The 19313-nt window shown below is 39.7% G+C and overlaps 1 pseudogene; it reads right to left on the bottom strand.

Annotated features, from left to right (window-relative positions):
• Nucleotides 1-220: 220 nt before the first annotated feature.
• LOC102826072 lies at nt 221-4080 on the bottom strand (annotated as a pseudogene).
• Between the last annotated feature and the right edge of the window lie 15233 nt (nt 4081-19313).

Here is a 19313-nt window from a genome sequence, read left to right as displayed (position 1 = left end):
CCAGAATCGATAGTGTTCCAATTCCAGATTGAATCATAAACAATGGGACCACCAGCAGTGCTGGTCTGGCTGCACTTCTATGGCTGTAGTGCAGGGGGGATGAGGGCTGCTTCACCAATGCCGATGCCGTTGTTCACTTCAGATCAAGAGAGCGAGGGGGTCCCAGACAAGATCTCGGGGAGGGAGTGAGGGGAGAAACCAAAATACAACATGAAATAAATCATGAAGGAGTCCAGCCAAGGCCAGAGCTGGGTTGGAATGGGGGCAGGACCTCTGCAGGCTCTGGGGGCACTCCTGGGAGACAGTTACTGAGCCATGGCCTTACTGCAATAGCAGCTGCCTCTGTCCTGGCACACAGCACTGTGCTCAGGATCTCTTCTCCACCATCACATTCCTGGCCGAGGTCTCCCTCAGGAAGATGAAGATCCTCCCTCATTGCCCACTGTCCTGGACCAGTAATAGGTACCCATCCTGGATGCCAGTCAGCTGAAAGTCATCCTTTTGGATGTTGGAAACACCCGTATTATAAGTTAGGAGCAGATATCTTCATATTTCTTCCCAGTAAAGATGTCAATATCAATCAGGCAGCCTTCGCTAGGCCGTATTTGCCAATCTTGGAAGGAGATGTTTCTATCATCTTACATGGCTGGCCTATGAGCAACACAAAGCCATTCTGACGTAATGCTGAGCACTGCATTTGGAAGACAGATGAGGCCCCTGCATTTTGTGTCTCCAAGTCCAAACTTTCTGCCTGTTTATAAGGCTTCTAGTCCAACCCATGAGTTCAACTGCTGCCACTGAGCCTTGTTTGGCCCTATGGCTGTCCCTTCTACCCTGAACTGGGCTTTTTTAGTAAAGATTTATAAACATCATTACTAATAGCTAAAGAGGAATCCTGGTGTGGCGCTGTAGGATAAGCACTGGACTGCTAACAGAAAGGTAGGCAGTTCAAACCTACCAGCTAGCTGCTCCTTGGAAACCCTTTACAGGGTTGTTAGCATAGTGGTTACGAATCCGGCTGCGAACCGCAAGGTCAGCAGTTCGAAACTACCAGCTCTTCTGTGGGAGAAAGATGAGGCTTTCTGCTCCCGTAAAGATTTACAGCCTCGGAAACCCTGTACAGGATTGCTATGAGTCAGAACCGACTCCACGGCACATAACCACCACCACCACCAAGAGTTAGAACGACTCTACGACACTTCACAACAGCGACAATAAGAAAGCAGGAAATAGAAATCTAAAATGGAATTGGTCCATATTCCAGCAGTACTGTGTTACTAAATATCAAATGGACTTGTCAAGTGTGGTACATAGAAACCTATCAAACTTGTTCAGTCATGAGAAAGTCACAGCTCAAATTGTGCATCCTCTTCCACCTTTAAACCATAACAGAACTCCAAAACTAAAAGTATAAGTAATCTTCATCTTACTGATTTTTTTTTTTTGCAAATAAACAAAATTTATTTCTGTTGTTGGAGTTTGAAATAATTTCATTATTACAAATATTTATATATATTAAGTGTTTATTGTGAATTACGTGATAGTTTACATGGGAGAACACCAGCTGTACATTCATCCTATCGTCTTTTGTTTCATTGTAATGATTACAATCCCCTCCATACATCATCAAACAGCCAGAGGGTATACCCGGCAAACCTGCCCCCCAGGCATCAACACACAGCCCCTCTCCCACCCTGAGGCCAGAGTCCCCAGCTGCTCCATCTCTCCACGTCATTGTCTCTGCCTCCATCTCTGGTATCACTGCTTCTCTGGGGAGGGTCCTGCGCTCCACTCTTCTCCCTTGCTTGTCGCAGGGAACTCCGCTCCTTTTGTTACAAAACATCTACCTTTACATTTCCGAACCTCACAGTCAGTCCTTATAACAATTATTCACTATTGTACCCCCTCTCCTTTCATAAGCCCGGCCCCAACAAATTAGAAATTAAGCACTGGAGATTCTACCTACCTCCCCTACCCCTCTACCCCCTGTACCCTCTCGAACTAGGCTCCCTCTTGAAAACTTGTAAGTCAGTCACTTCTTGCCTTTGTAGCCCCCCCCCCCATTTTGGGTAGCCATGTCTAAGTTGCCCATCCCTGTCAACCCTGTGTACCGAGGGGGTGGGAATGATCCTCGCTGTAAAGATTTGTTCTGTCTTGTGAGCTACTACATCCATAAGTATAGGTCAAGTTCATTAAATTGTAGCCGATTACTATTTTTTTCTCCTCTTCTTTCTTCTTCTAGTTGAGTTCTGATCATCCAGCCATTGAAGCCGGGTACTATCTACAAGTATGGGTGTTCTTGTATATCTCACTTCGCTTCATATCAGCTGGACACTTCACTCTCTACTCTAGTCCTCTGTGACCATGTCACTGTCTCTATGCCCCGGAGTCCCCAGGTCTTGCCATACTGCTGGCCAACCAGGTCTCAACCTGGGTTCACAGGAGTCTGTGATGTGGTTGGACTTAGCTCACATCTTCAGTGCTGTTCCCCTCCCCCCTTCCCCTATTGGTGACCAACGTGGTCACCAGTCAGATTATGTGCCTGCTCATGTATTCCCCTTGAGTCTTAGTCTTGGAAGGGGGTTTGCTCTGAGGGGACCCAATCACTTACCTTGATGGCTCCTCGGCGAACAGCTTACTTGTTTTTGTAGGAGTCAATCGGACTGACTTTATTGTTTTTGATTTTTCCTGCCAGTCTTTCTTTCAAGACATCTTACTGACTTTTAAGTACTTATAAAGGTGATAATTGTAGAATTATAGAACAATTCAATATTAGCATCAAATGGAGCTTTAGAAGGTCATCCAATGATATATGAGGGAAGACAGTGCTCAGGAGGTTGTTTACATTTTCCTGTTTGTAAAGTTACATGTACTTACTTTTTTAAAAAAAGATTATTCCTTATAAGAAACTGTGTAGCTTTGTCATTTCTTAGGAAATCTATATTAATCTTTGTTTATATATGTAGATAATTAGCTGTTGTTGTTAATTGCCCCTGAGTCGTTTCTGACTCTTAGCAACCCTTTATAGGGTTTCCAAAGAATTTCTGGTGGGTTTGAACTGTTGATCTTGTGGTTAGCAGTCCAGTGAAACCAGATATTTAGAAATATATAAAATAAATCAGTTTAAGTGCTTAAATATGGTAATAATAGTTACCATTTGCAACACTTAGACATATGCCTTGCACTGTACAAAGAACTTTAAAGAGTCTGCTTTTAAAGATTCAATAATCCTATTGTTGTAGATCCAGTTTCAGTTGAAGAAACTATGATCTAGAGAGGTTAAATACCTTACCCAATGCCACACAAGCTGATAAGGGACAGAATGAAAACATGGACCCAGGATTATTTGATTCTAAAGCCTACCTTCTCCATAACCATGCTATGTGCAATGAATATATAACTCTATAACATGAAAACTTATTTGAAATACAAACAATAATTTTGCTAACTAGGAATTATATATTTCATCCTTTTATATGATATATCTTAATGATTATTTCATTCTCAATAATATCTTCCTAAAAATAAGAATGTGATTAAACAAGGGTGAATCATTGGTTAATAGTAGAGCATTTAAAATAGTTGTTAATTATTCTTGGAAGACGACAATTATAAGCTGTTTGAGAAACGGATAAAAGAAATTATGAGCTCATTCTTAATAGCTGTTGGTCCAGTTTTCTTTCCATCCTAGAATTTTTTAGTCAAGATAAATTGCTATTAGTTTTCAGTAGTTTTCGAGGGGTAGACTGAAGATTTCTGAAGAGCGTAAGAGTAGATTAACATGATTTTTGATTCATGACATACTCTCGGCATTGGTACACTTATGGCCATCTTGTTGTCATTATTAATATATATGTTCTGGTGTGGTGTTATATAATAAGCACTAGACTGCTAACCACAAGGTTGGTGGTTCAAACCCAGTAGGCCACTCCTTGGAAACCCTACACAGGATTGAGTTAGAATTGATTCAATGACACCTAACAATGACAAATAATGTCATGAGAACCCATGCAACTGTAACCCAACATCAAAACTGGGACATTAACAATAACTTACATTTTTCTGCGCTCTTCTTCGCATCCTCCCATCCTACTACCTCCACAACCCATGTAGCTTTCTGTTGCTGTTGTCAAGTGCTGTTGCATTGGTTCAGACTCGTAGCTACCCTGGTATAAGGTTTCTGATCTTGCGATTCAAACCAAACTCGCAGCCCAGGGCTTATCCTAACAGCACCACACCAAGACTTCTCAGTATGTCTACAATCCAAAAAAGCCAAAGCCATTGCCAATGAGTTGATTCCAACTCATAGTGACCCTAGGTAGGTTTCGAAGATGATACAGCTTTACCGGAGCAGACAGTTTCATCTTTCTGCTACGGAGTGGCTGGTGGATTTGAACTGCATGCCTTGCAGTTAGCAGCCCACAGCCTAACCCACAGCACCACCATTCTCTTTTAATATGTTGATGGTGGTGGTGGTGGTGTGCCGTGAAGTTGGTTCCAATTCACAGCGACTCTACATGGGGCTTCCAAGGCTGTAAATCTTTACGGGAGCAGTAAGCTTCCTGTTTCGCCCATGGAACTACTGGTAGTTTCCAGCTGCTAACTTTGAAGTTAGCAGCTCCACTTGTAACCACCACTCTACCAGAACTCCTTTTTAATACGTTGATGGTTTTAACTCACAATATACCCATTCCTCATTTATCAACAAGGTTAGATTTCAAAGACTGGATTGTGGTGGAAAACTCTGCCATGTGAAAATGAATGATGTCCACATCCGATCCCAAAATGAAGGATGACTACATCATTGCATAACTACCAAATCACATCATTATATAATGGCCTAATTTCATCATTATATAACTGTGAAACTACAGAGAACTGTAGCCCAGACTCAGCGGTACTTAACGACAACAACTTCAAGTTGACGTATAACCTTAACCATCATAGCCAACTGTACTCTCACCTCACACACCAACATTCCTGTCAGATGTACACCATTCAGACACAAATAGTCAGTTACTAGATATTTTACTATGGTCATAAAAGCAAAATGTCAGATAACAAATTAGTTGACAAGTGAGAAGTAGATGTATTATTTATTTATGAATTTTTTCTTTCTTCCAATAAAAGTTCCACAGGATTGTCTATTTTGTTCTGTTGTCTGTTTTTGAAAAGCCATTTTTTGGTTTTGTTAATCTTCCCTTTTGTATCTTTGTTTCATATTTCATTGGTTTCTGATTTTATTTAGATTACCTATTTCCTCTTCTTCATTAATTTTTAGGATGTATTCTTTACCTGGTGTGGGTGGCACTGTGGGTTAATGCGCTAAACTGAAAAGTTGGTTTCACAATATCGGTGGTTCAATCTCACCAGCTATTCCTTGGAAACCGTATACAGGGTTCCTATGTGTCGGAATTGACTCAATGGCACTTAACAACAACATTCTGTTTCATGTATATATGTAAATTGATATGTAAAATTTTCCCTCATAATATCATTGTTGCTATATCCTAAAAACACTAATATGTAGTGTTTTAACTTTTGAACATATAGAATGCAGCAAAAATAACTGTCTAAGTATGATTGCCTGCTAATCCTAACATCTGTGTCAGTTCTAGTTCATGTCCAGCTGATTGATTTCTCTATTCATTACAGGTCATGTTTTCTTGCGTATGTGCTTGCCTGGAAATGTTTTATCGGGCATTCTGAATTGCACCTTTCTGGATATATTTGTCTTCCTAGAAATATTTCTTAGCTCTGTTCTGAGATACAAATCAATTCCTTGGGAACAGTTTACTCTTTTATGGTCCAGCTTTTATGAAGTGTTAGGCCAGATTACAGCACTGTTTAGTCAGAGGCAAGTGCATAGGCTCTATAAGATAATCACTGGATTGCAAACCAGAAGGTCAGTGGTTCAAGCCCACCAGCCACTTCATAGGAGAAAGATGAAGATTTATGCTTCTGTAAAAGATTTACAGCCCCCGAAACCCTATACAAGGTCACTAAGAGTCAAAACTGACTGAAGAGCTCTTAACAAGACTTGTCTGGGCATTTCAGTATGGGTTTTATGTGGTAATTCTTCTGAATCCTATGTACCTGAAACTATTCTATGGTTTTATACTTTATATTTATAATCAGAACCTAGAACTTTATATAAATCTTGGTTCTGATTATATATTTCTTCTATTTAAAAAATTACATCTGCTTTTTCTGCAAGCTTTTAGAAATTCCTTCTTGATGTGATTTATTTTTTTTTATTTCAGGAGGAGTATTTTTTCCTATTTAAAAAAAAAATAGTGGAGAAGGGAGTTGGGGGATTTATAGACTTTACAAAGGTTTTATGTTCAGCTGCTAACCTAAAGGTTGGCTGTTTGAATGCACCCAACATTTCAGAAGAAAGATCTGGTGATACATTTCCATAAATATTGCTGTTGTTAAGTGTTGTCAATAAGATTTTGTTAGCTGGAATCTTTATGGGGAGTCCTGGTGTGGTGCTGTGTGCTAATGTGTCAGACTGCAAAGTCATTTGAACTGCAAGTTTGGTGGTTCAAGCTCACCAGATGCTCCTTGGAAACCCTATACAGAGTTGCTATGTGTAAGAATCGACTCGACAGCACTTAACAACAATGATCTTTATGGAGGAGTCCTGGTGTGGTGCTGTAGGATAAGCACTGGACTGTGGCTCAAACCACAAGGTTAGTGGTTCAAACTCACCAACTGTTCCTCAGAAACCCTTTATGTAGTTGTTGTGAACTGAAATCCACTTGATGGCACTTAACAACAATAACAACAACATAGGGTTTCCAAGAAGCAGTTGGTGAGTTTGAACCACCTACCTGTGGTGCAGTCTAGTGCTTATTGTACAGCACCACAACAGGACTTCTCCATAAAGACTACTGTTGTTGTTGTTAAGTGTTTAGTGGTATTGAGTCAGTTCTGACTCATAGTGGCCCTGTATAGGGTGTTCGAGAAATGGTAAGTGTGTACCCCAGACCACAACTGACATTAGGGTCTAGTGCTTATCCTACAGTGTCACACCAGAACTTCTCCATAATTGTTGTTGCTATTCTTAAGTGCCTTCGAGTTGGTTCCCACTCATAGAGACCCTGATAGGGTTTCCAAGGAGCAACTGGTGAATTTGAACCTCCGAACTAGTGACTCAAATGACCTTTCAGTCCAGTGCATTGTCCCATAGCACCACACCAGGACTCCAAAAAGATTTGTTGCCATTGTTTTGGTAAGTGCTATCGAGTCGGTTCCAACCCATAGCAATCCTGTATAGGGTTTCCAAGGAGCGGCTGGTGAGCTTGAACCGCTGACCTTGCGGTTAAAACTGACTTTGCAATCCAGCACATTAACGCAGAGCACCACACCAGGGCTCCCCATAAAGACTCCAGCCAAACAAATCCTATGGAGCAGTTCTACTCTACAACACATGATGTTGCCAGTTTTTAGGGTTGGAATTGACTGAACAGCAGTAGGTTTGGCTCTTAGGAGTTTTGGAGGCTGTTAAAACATATGTTGGAAGAAGTACAACCAGAATGCTCTGTACAAGCCAGGATGGCCAGACTTCATCTCTCATACTTTGGACAATGATGGGCTATTCAACAGTCTGCCCCTAGCTTGGTTTTGGCTCTTGATATGGAGATTGCCCACTGTCTCTTCCCATAAATGTAGTCCATTTGGTTTCTGTGTATGCCATCTGGTGAGGTCCATGTGTATAGTCATCTTCTATGATGGTTAAAAAGGTATTTGCAATGAAACAAGGCATTGGTCTTGCAAAATTCTATCATGCAATCTCCAGCATCATTTCTATTAAGGCTATATTTTCCAACTACCAATCCTTCCTCTTTGTTTCCAACTTTTGCATTCCAATCACCAGTAATTATCAATACATCTTGCTTGCATGTTTGATCAATTTCAGGCTGAAGAAGTTGGTAGAATTCTTTAATTTCATCACCACTGGTGTTTGTGGTTGGTGTGTACATTTGAATAACAATGTTATTAACTGGTCTTGTAGGTGTATGGAGATTATACTATCATTTACATCATTATACTTCAAGACAGATTTTGAAATGTTCTTTTTTGATGATAAATGCAATGTCATTCCTCTTCAATTTGTCATTCCTGGCAGGGAAAACTATATGATTGCAGATTCAAATGGCTAATACCAGTCCCTTTCTGTTCCCTAATTCCTAAGATATTGATCTTTATGCATTCCATTTCAATTTTGACATCTTCCAATTTTCCTACATTAATACTTCATACATTCTGTGTTCTGATTATTAATGGATGTTTACAGCCATTTTTCCTCATTTTAAGTTGAGCTCCTCAGTTAATGAAGGTCTAGAAAGCTTTACTCCATTTGCATTAATCATGGCCAACTCCACTTTGAGGAGGCAGCTCTTCCCCATTCATATTATCTTTGTGTTCTGTCACTATAATTGACAATACTCTGGTGCTATTTTTCATGTTTCAATATTCAGTATTTGGATACTACCTGACACTGTTCCTCTGATATTCATAAGGTTTTCAGTGGCTAAATATTCTCCAGTAGTCTGCCTTTCCTTCTTCCTAGACTGTCTTAGTCTGGAAGTTCAACTGAAACATATCCACCACAGGTGTTCTCTGCTGGTATTTAAAATACTGGTGGTATAGCTTACAGCATCATAGAAACACTCAAGCCACCACAGTATGACAAACGGACAGACTGCTCATATTCACGTTCAGGCTGAAGATGAAGAAAATGAAAACAAGTCCTCAAGGGTGAAAATTTGGCCTTGAACATATCCCATCTGAATTAAGAAATATTTTAAGAACAGATTTGATGCATTACACACTAATGACTAAAGCCAGAAAAGTTGTGGAATGACATCAAGAAATCATACAGATTAGGACTGCTTGTGAGGGTTGGAAATGTAAAGGTAGATATTTTGTAACAACAGGAAGGAAGGGAGTGGTTGACATTGCAGTCCAGGAGCAGAGGTCCATGGGACCACCAAGGGAGAAGAGTGGAGTGCGGGACCCTACTTGGAGAAATAGTGACGCAGGAGTTAGAGGCAGAGACAATGACCGGGAGAGATGGAGCAGCTGGGGACTGTGAGGGATTCAGTGAGGGAGAGGGCCTGTGTGCTGATGTCCGGGGGGCAGGCTTGTGGGGATGTACCCTTTGGCTGTTTGATGGTGCATACAGGTGATAATAATCATGGCAATGAAATGAAATACAATAGGATGGATGTAAAGCTAATGTTTTCCTATGTAAACTATCACATAATTCACAATAAATACTTAGAAAAAAAGAAATCATACAGGAAGGAAGCAAAAGGTCATTAAGACTAGAAAGAAGGAAAAGACCAAATTAGATGCCAGAAGAGACTCTGAACCCTGCTATCCAGTGTATAGATGCTAAAGCAAGTGGAAAAAGTGAGGACAAAAATGAGCTGAATAGAAAATTTCAAAGGGCAGCTCGAGGAGACAAAATCAAGTATTGTAATGAAATGTGCAAAGACCTGGAGTTGGAAAACAAAAAGGGAAGAACACACTCAGCATTTCTCAAGCTGGAAGAACTGAAGATAAAATTCAAGCCTCTGTTTGCGATAATGAAGACTTCTATAGGCAAAAGGATTTCTGGTAGCTTAGTGGGTTATGAGTCGGGCTGCTGGCAGCAAAGTCAGCCATTCAAATCTACCAGGTGCTCCGTGGGAGAAAGATGAAACATTTTGCTCTCGTTAAGATTTACAGCCTCAGAAACCTTTATAGGTTTGCTGTGAGTCAAAACTGACTCCACAGCACATAACTACTACCACCAGGGGCAAAATATTGAATGATGCAAAAAGCATCTAAAGAAGATGGAAGGAATACACAGAGTCACTGTATCAAAAATATATGGTTGATGTTAATCCATTTCAAGAGGTAGCATATGATCAAGAGCCAATGACATAGAAGGAAGAAGTCCAAGTTGCACTGAAGGCACTGGCAAAGAGCAAGACCCTGGGAATCAATGGAGTATAAATGGGGATCTTTCAACAAACTGATACAGCATTGGTGGTACTCACTCATCTGTTCTAAGAAATCGGAAGACAGCAATGCCACCAACTGATTAGAAGAGATTGATATTTGTGCCCATTCTAAAGAGCAGTGACCCAATGGGAAGCAGAAATTAATATCAGAAGCAAGTACAGTTTTGCTAAAGGTAATTTAAAAATGGCTGCAAAAGTGCATTGACAGAGTTTAAACCTGTTTCAAACAAGGACGTGGAACAAGGAATATCATTGCTGACAACTGGAGGATCTTGGCTGAAAGCAGAGAATACCAGAAAGATACTTGCCTGTGCTTTATTGACTATGAAAAGGCTTTCAACTGTGTGTATCATAACAAGCTCTTGATAACATTGTGGAAAATGAATATTTTGGAACACTTAATTGTGCTCCTGAAGAACCTTTACATAGATCAAAAAGCAAGTAGTTCAAACAAAACAAGGGATACTGAATGTTTAAAATTAGGAAAGGCAAGCACCAGGCCTGTATTCTTTCACCATACCTATTCAATCTCTATGCTGAGCAAATAATCCAAGAAGTTGGATTATATGAAGAAGAATGTGGCATTAAGATTGAAGGAAGAGTCATTAACACCCTGTGATATGCAGGTGATACAAATTTGCTTGCTGAAAGTGAAAAGGGCTTAAAATGAACACTAAAAACCACACCATTCTGAATGGGTTGCACCTCAATGTAAAGAAAACAAAAATCCTCACAACTGGTCCAATAAATAACATCATGGTAAATGGAGAAAAGATTGAAGTTGTCAAAGACTTCATTTTGCTTGGATCCACTATCAACATTCATGGAAGCAGCAGTCCAGATATCAAATGTCATATTGCATTGGATAAATCTGCTGCACAAGACATTTTTAAGGCGTTCAAGAGTGAAGATGTAAGTTGCAGTTGACCCATGTTTTTTCAGTAGTTTCATATGCACGTGAAAGTTAGACAGTGAATAAGGAAGACTGTAGAAGAACTGATGCTTTTGAATTACGGTGTTGGAGAAGAATATTTAAAGTACCATGGGTTATAAAAAGAACAAACAAATTTGTGTCAGAAGAAGTATAGCTGGAATGCTCCTTAGAAGGCAGAATGGTGAAACTTCATCTCATCTCTCATACTTTGGACGTGCTATCAGAAGGGACCAGTCCCTGGAGAAGAACATCATGTAGGTAAAGTGGAGGGTCAGTGAAAATGAGATGGATTGGACGCAGTGGCAGTAGCAGTGGACTCAAACCGAACAACAATTGTGAGGATGGGTCAGGATTGGGTAGTGTTTTTGTTCTGTTGTACACAGGATCAATATAAATCAAAAACTACTCGATGTCACCTAACAACACCAACAATCTAAGTGCCTGAAATCAACAACAATCGAAGTCTTCTTTCTTTAATGATTTTGTTTATATTGTTTCTTTAAATATTTTCCCCTCTCTATTTCTTTTAGAGACTCCTTTAACCAGATGTTAGCAAATACACTTACTCTTTCATTTCTCCTAGCTATGCATTTATATTTTCTTTTGATTTTTTTTTCTTTCCTTCTTTCCTAGAGAATACCTCAATTTGTTTTTAAATATGCTAATTTCCTCAGCAAGAGTCTGTTAATGTTTATTCCATCCATTGTGTTTAATTCAGCTATTGTATTTTTCATAACCAACATTTTCATTTGTTTTCTACTTTTTCATGCTGTTGATTGTTTTCCTTTCCCCATTTTGTATGGATTTTAAGCTTGTTTTAAATTCTTCACCTGCTATTCTAATTCGCTTCTTCAGATGGAGTCTGTAACCAGTTTATTACTTTTCTTTTGAAAGATTATTGGATGATTAGTAGACCTATGAGTTCCCATTTTCCTGGAATATTGACTGCTTCCCCTGTGAAGATTTACTGCCTCAGAAACCCATACAGGGTCGCTATGAGTTGGGACCCAGTTGATGGCAAACAACCACCACCATCATACACTTTTAGGAGAGGCCAAAAACTAAACATCGCTGCCAGACAGCCCTGGTTGGGTATTAGGGGCAGTGGGAATTACAAAGTGGATAGTTCCAGGTACCAGAAAACCACAGTTAATCACTCTTGACTCAGTAAATGGCAAGATGAAGCTCCTTTTGTAGTTGTGTTCCCTAAATTGTGTAAATGTGCCTAGGGAGTGTCAAGGAACAGGTTAGGGAAGTAAGTGCTCAAGACTAGTCAGTCCCCACATTTTTGTTTTTATTGTTTCACCTGAACAGCTCTTTTGTATTATCTCCATGGTATATCACCTCTCAGTCTGAGTACTCAAGATTTCTAGCTATTTACTTTAAGATGGCAAGAGCACAAGCTATATGGACTTGGAGACAGAGAACAATTATATCCACAGAGAGAGAACAGGGCTGGTGTCCATGGTAAGGGTCCATTGTAAAGAAATAGTATGGCATAGTCATAAAATAAAACAGTGATAAAGGTAACATACTTATCTATTGATTAAATTTTGTGTGACCTTTGTGAAGCATTCAAGATTTGGGGCCTCTTGACACTCCCATTTAAAAGATATTTCCTTAGGATACAACCATTGGTCTTTCTTTGTAGGAAACAGAACAGAAAATAGGAAACCCAAGAGTCAGAGAAGGAGCTGGCCTACAGGACTCATTGTCTACATGAACCACTGCCTCCTTCATGAGAGAACTAGATGGTGTCTAGCTACTACTACTGAATGCTCTGATCTGAAACACCATAGAGAAATACTGATAAAGAGAGAAAAATATGGAACAGAACTTCACAGTCTTAAAGAATCCAGGCTTACCAGACCTACTGAATCTAGAAGAGTCCCCAAAAACCATGGCCCAGAGATATTCTTCAAACATTTGAGTTGAAACTGTCCTCTGAAGTTCCCTTTAATCTGCATAACAGTTTAGCCCCAAGAGTAAAGGTTTTTACTCTAGAATATTGCATTATTTTCTATAATAGTATAAAAGACCAAAAGGTTGTTATAAAGTAGATGAGAAGGTTGGGACGAGGGCAGGTAGATTAAGTAAATGAAGTGAGACAATTAGAACAGAAATAAGGAGACCGTAGACAAAATGTGAAGAAGGTAATCAATGTCATGGATCTTTTTTTATCTAGACATTGTGGAATGGGAGTTAGTTTTGTTATGTATATTTTCACCAAAAATAAAATTTGGAAAAAGAAAAGAAGATGTCCTCTGAAATACTAACCTCTTATGGTTCTCTTCTTATTCCCCTGGTTGCTGTTTCCAAGTCTCCCTTGCTGCCTTTGATTTCTTTTCTCTCCACCATGGCTCCCAGAGTTCTATCTTTGGCACTCTCCTTCTCACTCGATTCTCTTTCCTTTCATGGTTTAATTGAACTCCAAGTTTACAACTACTACCTATGTAATAATGACGTCTAAATGTGCATTTCCAGGCCTCACTTCTCTTCTCAGTTCAAAACTTACTTCCTGTTGGACATAGCCACATGGAATCCCTGTAAATATCTTCACCTCAGATCTCTTCCCCCATCAAATATGGTCTTTCTATCTGTTGCTATATTTGCCCATCCCAGAGACTTAAGTACTTTGACCATGACTGATGATTTTTCTCTCCAACCACATTTAATTTGACAAGTCCATTCTGCTTTTCTTTATTTTCATTCTTACTGCTATTTCCTTCATTTACACTCATCATTTTCAAGTTTATCATTTCAATAACTGCCTAACTGGTTATCTTCCTTACTTTTGTTGTTTTGTTGTTTACTGCCATCAAATCGGTTCTGACTCACAGTAACCCTGTATAGGGTTTCAGAGCCTCTGAATCTCTATAGGAGTGAAAGGCTCATCCTTCCTATGGTCTGGCCTCAATCAACCCGCCCCCAAGTCATGTTACTCTTTTTCTGTCTGTTTTCAGCTTTTATTTGTGAACTGAGTGAGTGAGAGTTTACAGGGTAGATCATTAGTTTTGCATTTAGCAAATCATTGCAAAGATTACAATCCCCTTCATGTACCATCAGCTAACAGTATTTACCTCTCTTACCATTTTTAAAAAAATATATACACATACCATGTTGAAAATATATAACCATTTAAATGTCCAAAGGGCACATTTTGCAGCCAGCCTCCTGCCCACAGGCACACTGCCTTTCTCAGTCCATGGGACTAGAATCTTCTGCTGCTCTGTCTCTCTATGCCGTCACCTCCACCACCATCTGTTGTTGCTGCTTTTTTGGTTAGGATGTCATTATTTTTCTTATAATTATTCAGTAGTTTTTCTTCGTAGAGATAATAACATATAAAACTCAGCAGAGGTTTCTACTTTCTTCATAATATAGTTGCAATTGATTGGACCCAAGTTATTGTGTTAATAGATTCAATTCAATATTATATAAACATATAAGGAAACGTGCATTTAAAAAATTCATGCTGTACATACATATTTACTGACAGTGATAGTAGGAAAATAGAACACAAAATAGCATGCAGAATGACATAACAGCCTTCAACAAAATGCTAGCAAATTCAATGCTTTAATTTATGGTTAGGTTCAACTAACTCATGATTCTTCAAACATATCATATTGCATTTTATCTGTCTGGAACGTCTACCTATGTTGTCTATCTTTGTAGAACGAGAAGGGTCAGCAGTGATCTGGCTAAGAGGATGAGAAAGGCCTCAAGTTTAGCTGACAGAAACAGAATGAGTAAATTCAGTAATTTCCAGAAAAATTTGGAAGTCTGCCAGACCAAGAGAAAGAGCCATCTCTTGGAATGGGAAATGAAATATGTAGAGGAAATTGAACTGTTAGTTAGTTTCATTGTCCATTATTTGGTTCTAATTGGTTTGAGAATAGGATTAGCACCATGTGGTAATTATGTCATAATGGGAAAACCTACGCACCAACGAAATAACAGTAACGAGAAATCTTAGTGTAGCTAGTACAGATAATCCTTGACTTATAATGTGTTCAAGTTACTATTCACTTACACATAATTTGCTGACATTATCATTCTAGTACCTTCACTTACAGATGTTCAAAGACTGGATTTATAAAGACGGTGTTACTGAAAGACAACGACAATGAAAACTAAAGAAAAAAAGAAATTTTGACTTATGTCAGACTTGACTTATGACGGAGTCATATGAACACAATTCATTCACTTCTAAGTCAGGGACTTCCTGTACCTTTTGAAATAAAGCCAGGGGAGGACTTGGGGAGGGATTTGTGTTGAAAACAAAGAATGAAGTCATGGAGGAAAGAAAATAGTTTATATATATATATACAGGATTAACTTGATCCTGTGTTTGGAAGAGCTTTCTGGTCTACACACTTGTGTTTTCCTCACTATTTTTAGTCAGTCATTGTAAACTAAAAAAGGATATCGTTATAGCCCCAGCTTGTAGATATATATGTGTTTTTATACATATATAGCCACCTTGTCTCTTCTACTCTGTTTACATGTTGCTTTTTGGAAGGAAACCTCAGAAATTAAGAACTTAGATTTGGGTAATGAATAGGCTTGGAGCAATCTCAACAACGTACTCTTTGGCTTGTTCTTGGCTTGGCCATTGCTAGGTGAGAAGAGAGTAGTGAAGTGGAAGGAATCGGCACAAACCTATCCAGGATGGAAACTAGACAGATAGCGAGCTAGCTAGCTAGATAAACAAAGATTCATTACAGTGTTGTTCCTAGTAGAAAAATGGAAAGTAACTTCAATAGGCAACTGAATAAATACAATATTATACAACTATATAACGAAAATATGTAGTTGTTAAAAATTATTCTGAACAGACATATTATTGATGTACAAGTGGGAAAACATGATTCAAAACAGCATTCGTGTTGCTGATGTTGTTGTTAAATACAGTCGAGCTAATTCCGAAGAGCAGTTCGTGGGTTTGAACTGCTGATCTTGTGGTTAGCAGTCCAGGGCTTAGCCTATATCACCACACCAGGACTCGAAAATACACACTGATAAACCATGAAAACATTATGTAAGTGAAAAGTGCTGGACATAAAAGACCTCATATTGTTATGATTCCATTTATATGAAATACCCACAATGGGCAATAGAGACAGAAAGTACATTAGGGGTTGCCTATAGCTGGAGTTGGACTCCCGGTGTGGTGCTGTGAACCACAAGGCTGGCAGGTATAACCCACCTCAGAAACCCTATGCCAGGTCGCTATTAGTTGGAACTGACTCACTGGCACTTAACAACAACTGGACTTGGGCAGGGGGCAGAGTGTTGGATGTGATGATTGGGTATAATGGGTAAGGAATATGAAAGTGATTTCTTTTTAATGTAAGGAGAATATTCTAAATTGGGATCATGACTACAAAACTCAGAATATACTAAAAGCCATTGAATTGTATGCTTCAGATGTGCACATTGTATGGTACGCTAATAAGAAACAGTGGGAGGAGAGGACTTGGAGCATCGAGAATTTGTAGTCCAGAAGTTTGGAACAGAACAGTAAACACAGCAGTAACTGGAGAGAGAAGTGAACTCAAAAACCAAAAAAAGAATGTGACCTCACTTATTGTCTACCTTGTAAACTGAACCAGTATGGTGGGGGGGTGGGAGTGGGGTGTTGGTGCTTGTGTGCCATGCAGTCGGTTCCAATTCATAGTGATCCCTGAATAGGGTTTCTGAAGCTGTAAATCTTTCCAGGGCAGAAAGATTCATCTGTCTCCCATTGAGCAATTGATAGATTCGAACTTCTGACCTTGCAGCTAACAACCCAGCTCATAATCCATGGTGCTACCAGGGCTCCTTGCTGTTGTTGTTAAGAGCCATCGAGTCAGTCCCAACCCATAGCAACACTATATAGGACTTTCAAGGTTTGGCTGGTGGTTTGAACCACTGACCTTGAGGCTCAAACTGACCTTGTGGTCGAGTGCATCATCCTGCAGCGCCACACCAGGACTCGTAGGTGGTGGTGGTGTGTCATGGGCATCATTCTCAACTCATAATGATCCTGAATAGGGTTTCCGAGGCCGTGAATCTTTATAGGAGCAGAAAGCCTCATTTTTCTCTCATGAAATGGCTAGTAGTTTCAAACTGCTGACCTTTAGGTTAGCAGCCCAACTTGTAACCACTACACTAGGTTGTTAAGTGCTGTTGAGTCGGTTCCGACTGTAATAGAGTTTCCAAGGAGCAGCTGGTGAGTTTGAACCACTGACCTTGTGGTTCAAATTGACCTTGCATTTCAGGTCTTTATCCCACAGCACTACACCAGAACTCCACTATGCTATAGTGAAAATAAATACCTAAAAAAAAAAAAAAACAAAAAAAAAAAACACCAAAATTGTGATGCTGGTTGTATATCCTCTTGAAATACCAAAAGTGATGCGAGTAGTAACAGAAGCAGCATTATCACTAAGCCTGGCAAGGAGAATTGAGTAAACACGTGTTGAGTACCTAGCATGCAGCATGATTGCTCCTACGTGCCTGTTCTGGTTCTAACAAATTCATAGACTGAAGGGGAACTAGTGGACTGGGGTTTGAGGGGGGATACCCCTTTACAATGGAGATGGAAGACTGTGCTCAGGGGCCAGGAAACTAAGAGGAAGAACAGCTCCTTCAAATGGAGAGTGGAGATGATTCTGGGAGGCTTCCCATAAGACGTGGCAAGAACTGAGCTCGGTGGGCTTTAAAGAGTAAGTAAGCATGGGACTAATGTTAATGGATAGAAAGGATACTGGTTTCTTTCTGAAAATGGTGGGTAGTGACAATAGCACAACACTGTGAATGTAATTAACATCACTGAATGTTGTTGTTGTTGTTAAGTGCCGTCGAGTCGGTTCCGACCCATAGCTATGGGTCGGAACATCACTGAATAGTATACTTAAAAATGGCTAAGTGGCAAACTTTTTACTTTATATGTTTTACAAATGCAAAATATATATTTTTATGTATTGTCTGGCTTACTCTCTACCAGCCATCCAACAAGATGGATTGGCCAAGTGGCAGCGTCGATGGACTCAAACATGGCAACAGTAGCAAGGTTGGCCCAGCACTGGGCAGTGTGTCTTTCTGCTGTGCATAAGGTCGCTATGAGTCGGTACCGACTCGATGGGACCTAACAACAACAACAACAGACAGAAACCACTCCTGGTGTGGCACTGTAGAATCAGTGCTGGACTGCTAACCATAAAGTTAGCAGTTCAAACCCACCAGCTACTCCTCGGAAACCCTATACAGGGTTGCTATGAGTCGGAACTTATTACAAATGTAATTTGGAAGAAGAGAGAAAGAAAAAGCTTAATTTTGAAAGCTATATTTCTTGCCCAAATGATACCTATTCAATTATTTTGTGTGTGTGTCAAAAATTACAATAACCACCAAATGAAACAAAAAGAACAAATTATTATAAAACCCAGAAAGAATCCATATAGAAGTCCAATCAGTCCTGGTGTGGCACTATGGGTTAATGCGCCAGACTGCAAAGCTGTTTGAACTGCAAGGCCGGCAGTTCAAGCTCACCAGTAGCTCTTCGGAAACCCTGTATAGGGTCGCTATGGGTCGGATCTGACTCAACGGCACTTCACAACAACAACATGAGTCGGAACTAACTCAATGGCACTTCACAACAACAGACAGAAACCAGTATCCCTTCAGCTATAACTCCTTTTACCCTCATCCTCAGCTCCTGATAAACACTCATAGACTTTTGTCTGTATGCATTTGCCTAGTCTGTTGTTGTTATTAAGTGCTGTCTAGTCAGTTCCAACCCATAGCGACCCAGCATAGGGTTTCCAAAGAGTGACTGGTGAACTTGAACAACCTACCTTTAGGTTCACACCAACTTTGCAGTCCAGTTCATTAACTCAATTCTTTCAATATTTGCCCCTTTGTATCTGACTTATTTAAGGGGCTCTGGTAGTGTAGTGGTTATGATTCGGGCTGTGAACCTCAAGGTCAGCAGTTTGAAACTACCAGCTGTTCCAAGGGAGAAAGATGAGGCTTTCTGCTCCCGTAAAGATTTACAGCTTCAGAAACCCTATACAGGGTTGCTATGAGTCAGACCTGACTCTACGTCACATAACAACAACATCTGACTTATTTCATTCGTGATAATATTGTCAAAGTTCAACCATGTTGTAATATGTATTGGATTATCATACTTATTCAATCCGAGAAGCTGGATCATATGAAGAAAAGCATAGTGTCTGTATTGGAGGAAGATTCATTAACAACCTGCAATATGCAGGTAATACAACTTTGCTTGCTAAAAATGAAGAGGACTTAAAATACTTACTGATGAAGATCAAACACCACAGCCTTCTGGTATGGGTTGCACCTCA

The sequence above is a fragment of the Chrysochloris asiatica genome, unplaced genomic scaffold (assembly GCF_000296735.1).
Source record: "Chrysochloris asiatica unplaced genomic scaffold, ChrAsi1.0 scaffold00020, whole genome shotgun sequence".
Taxonomy (NCBI): domain Eukaryota; kingdom Metazoa; phylum Chordata; class Mammalia; order Afrosoricida; family Chrysochloridae; genus Chrysochloris; species Chrysochloris asiatica.
This window is presented reverse-complemented; position numbering and strand designations above follow the sequence as displayed.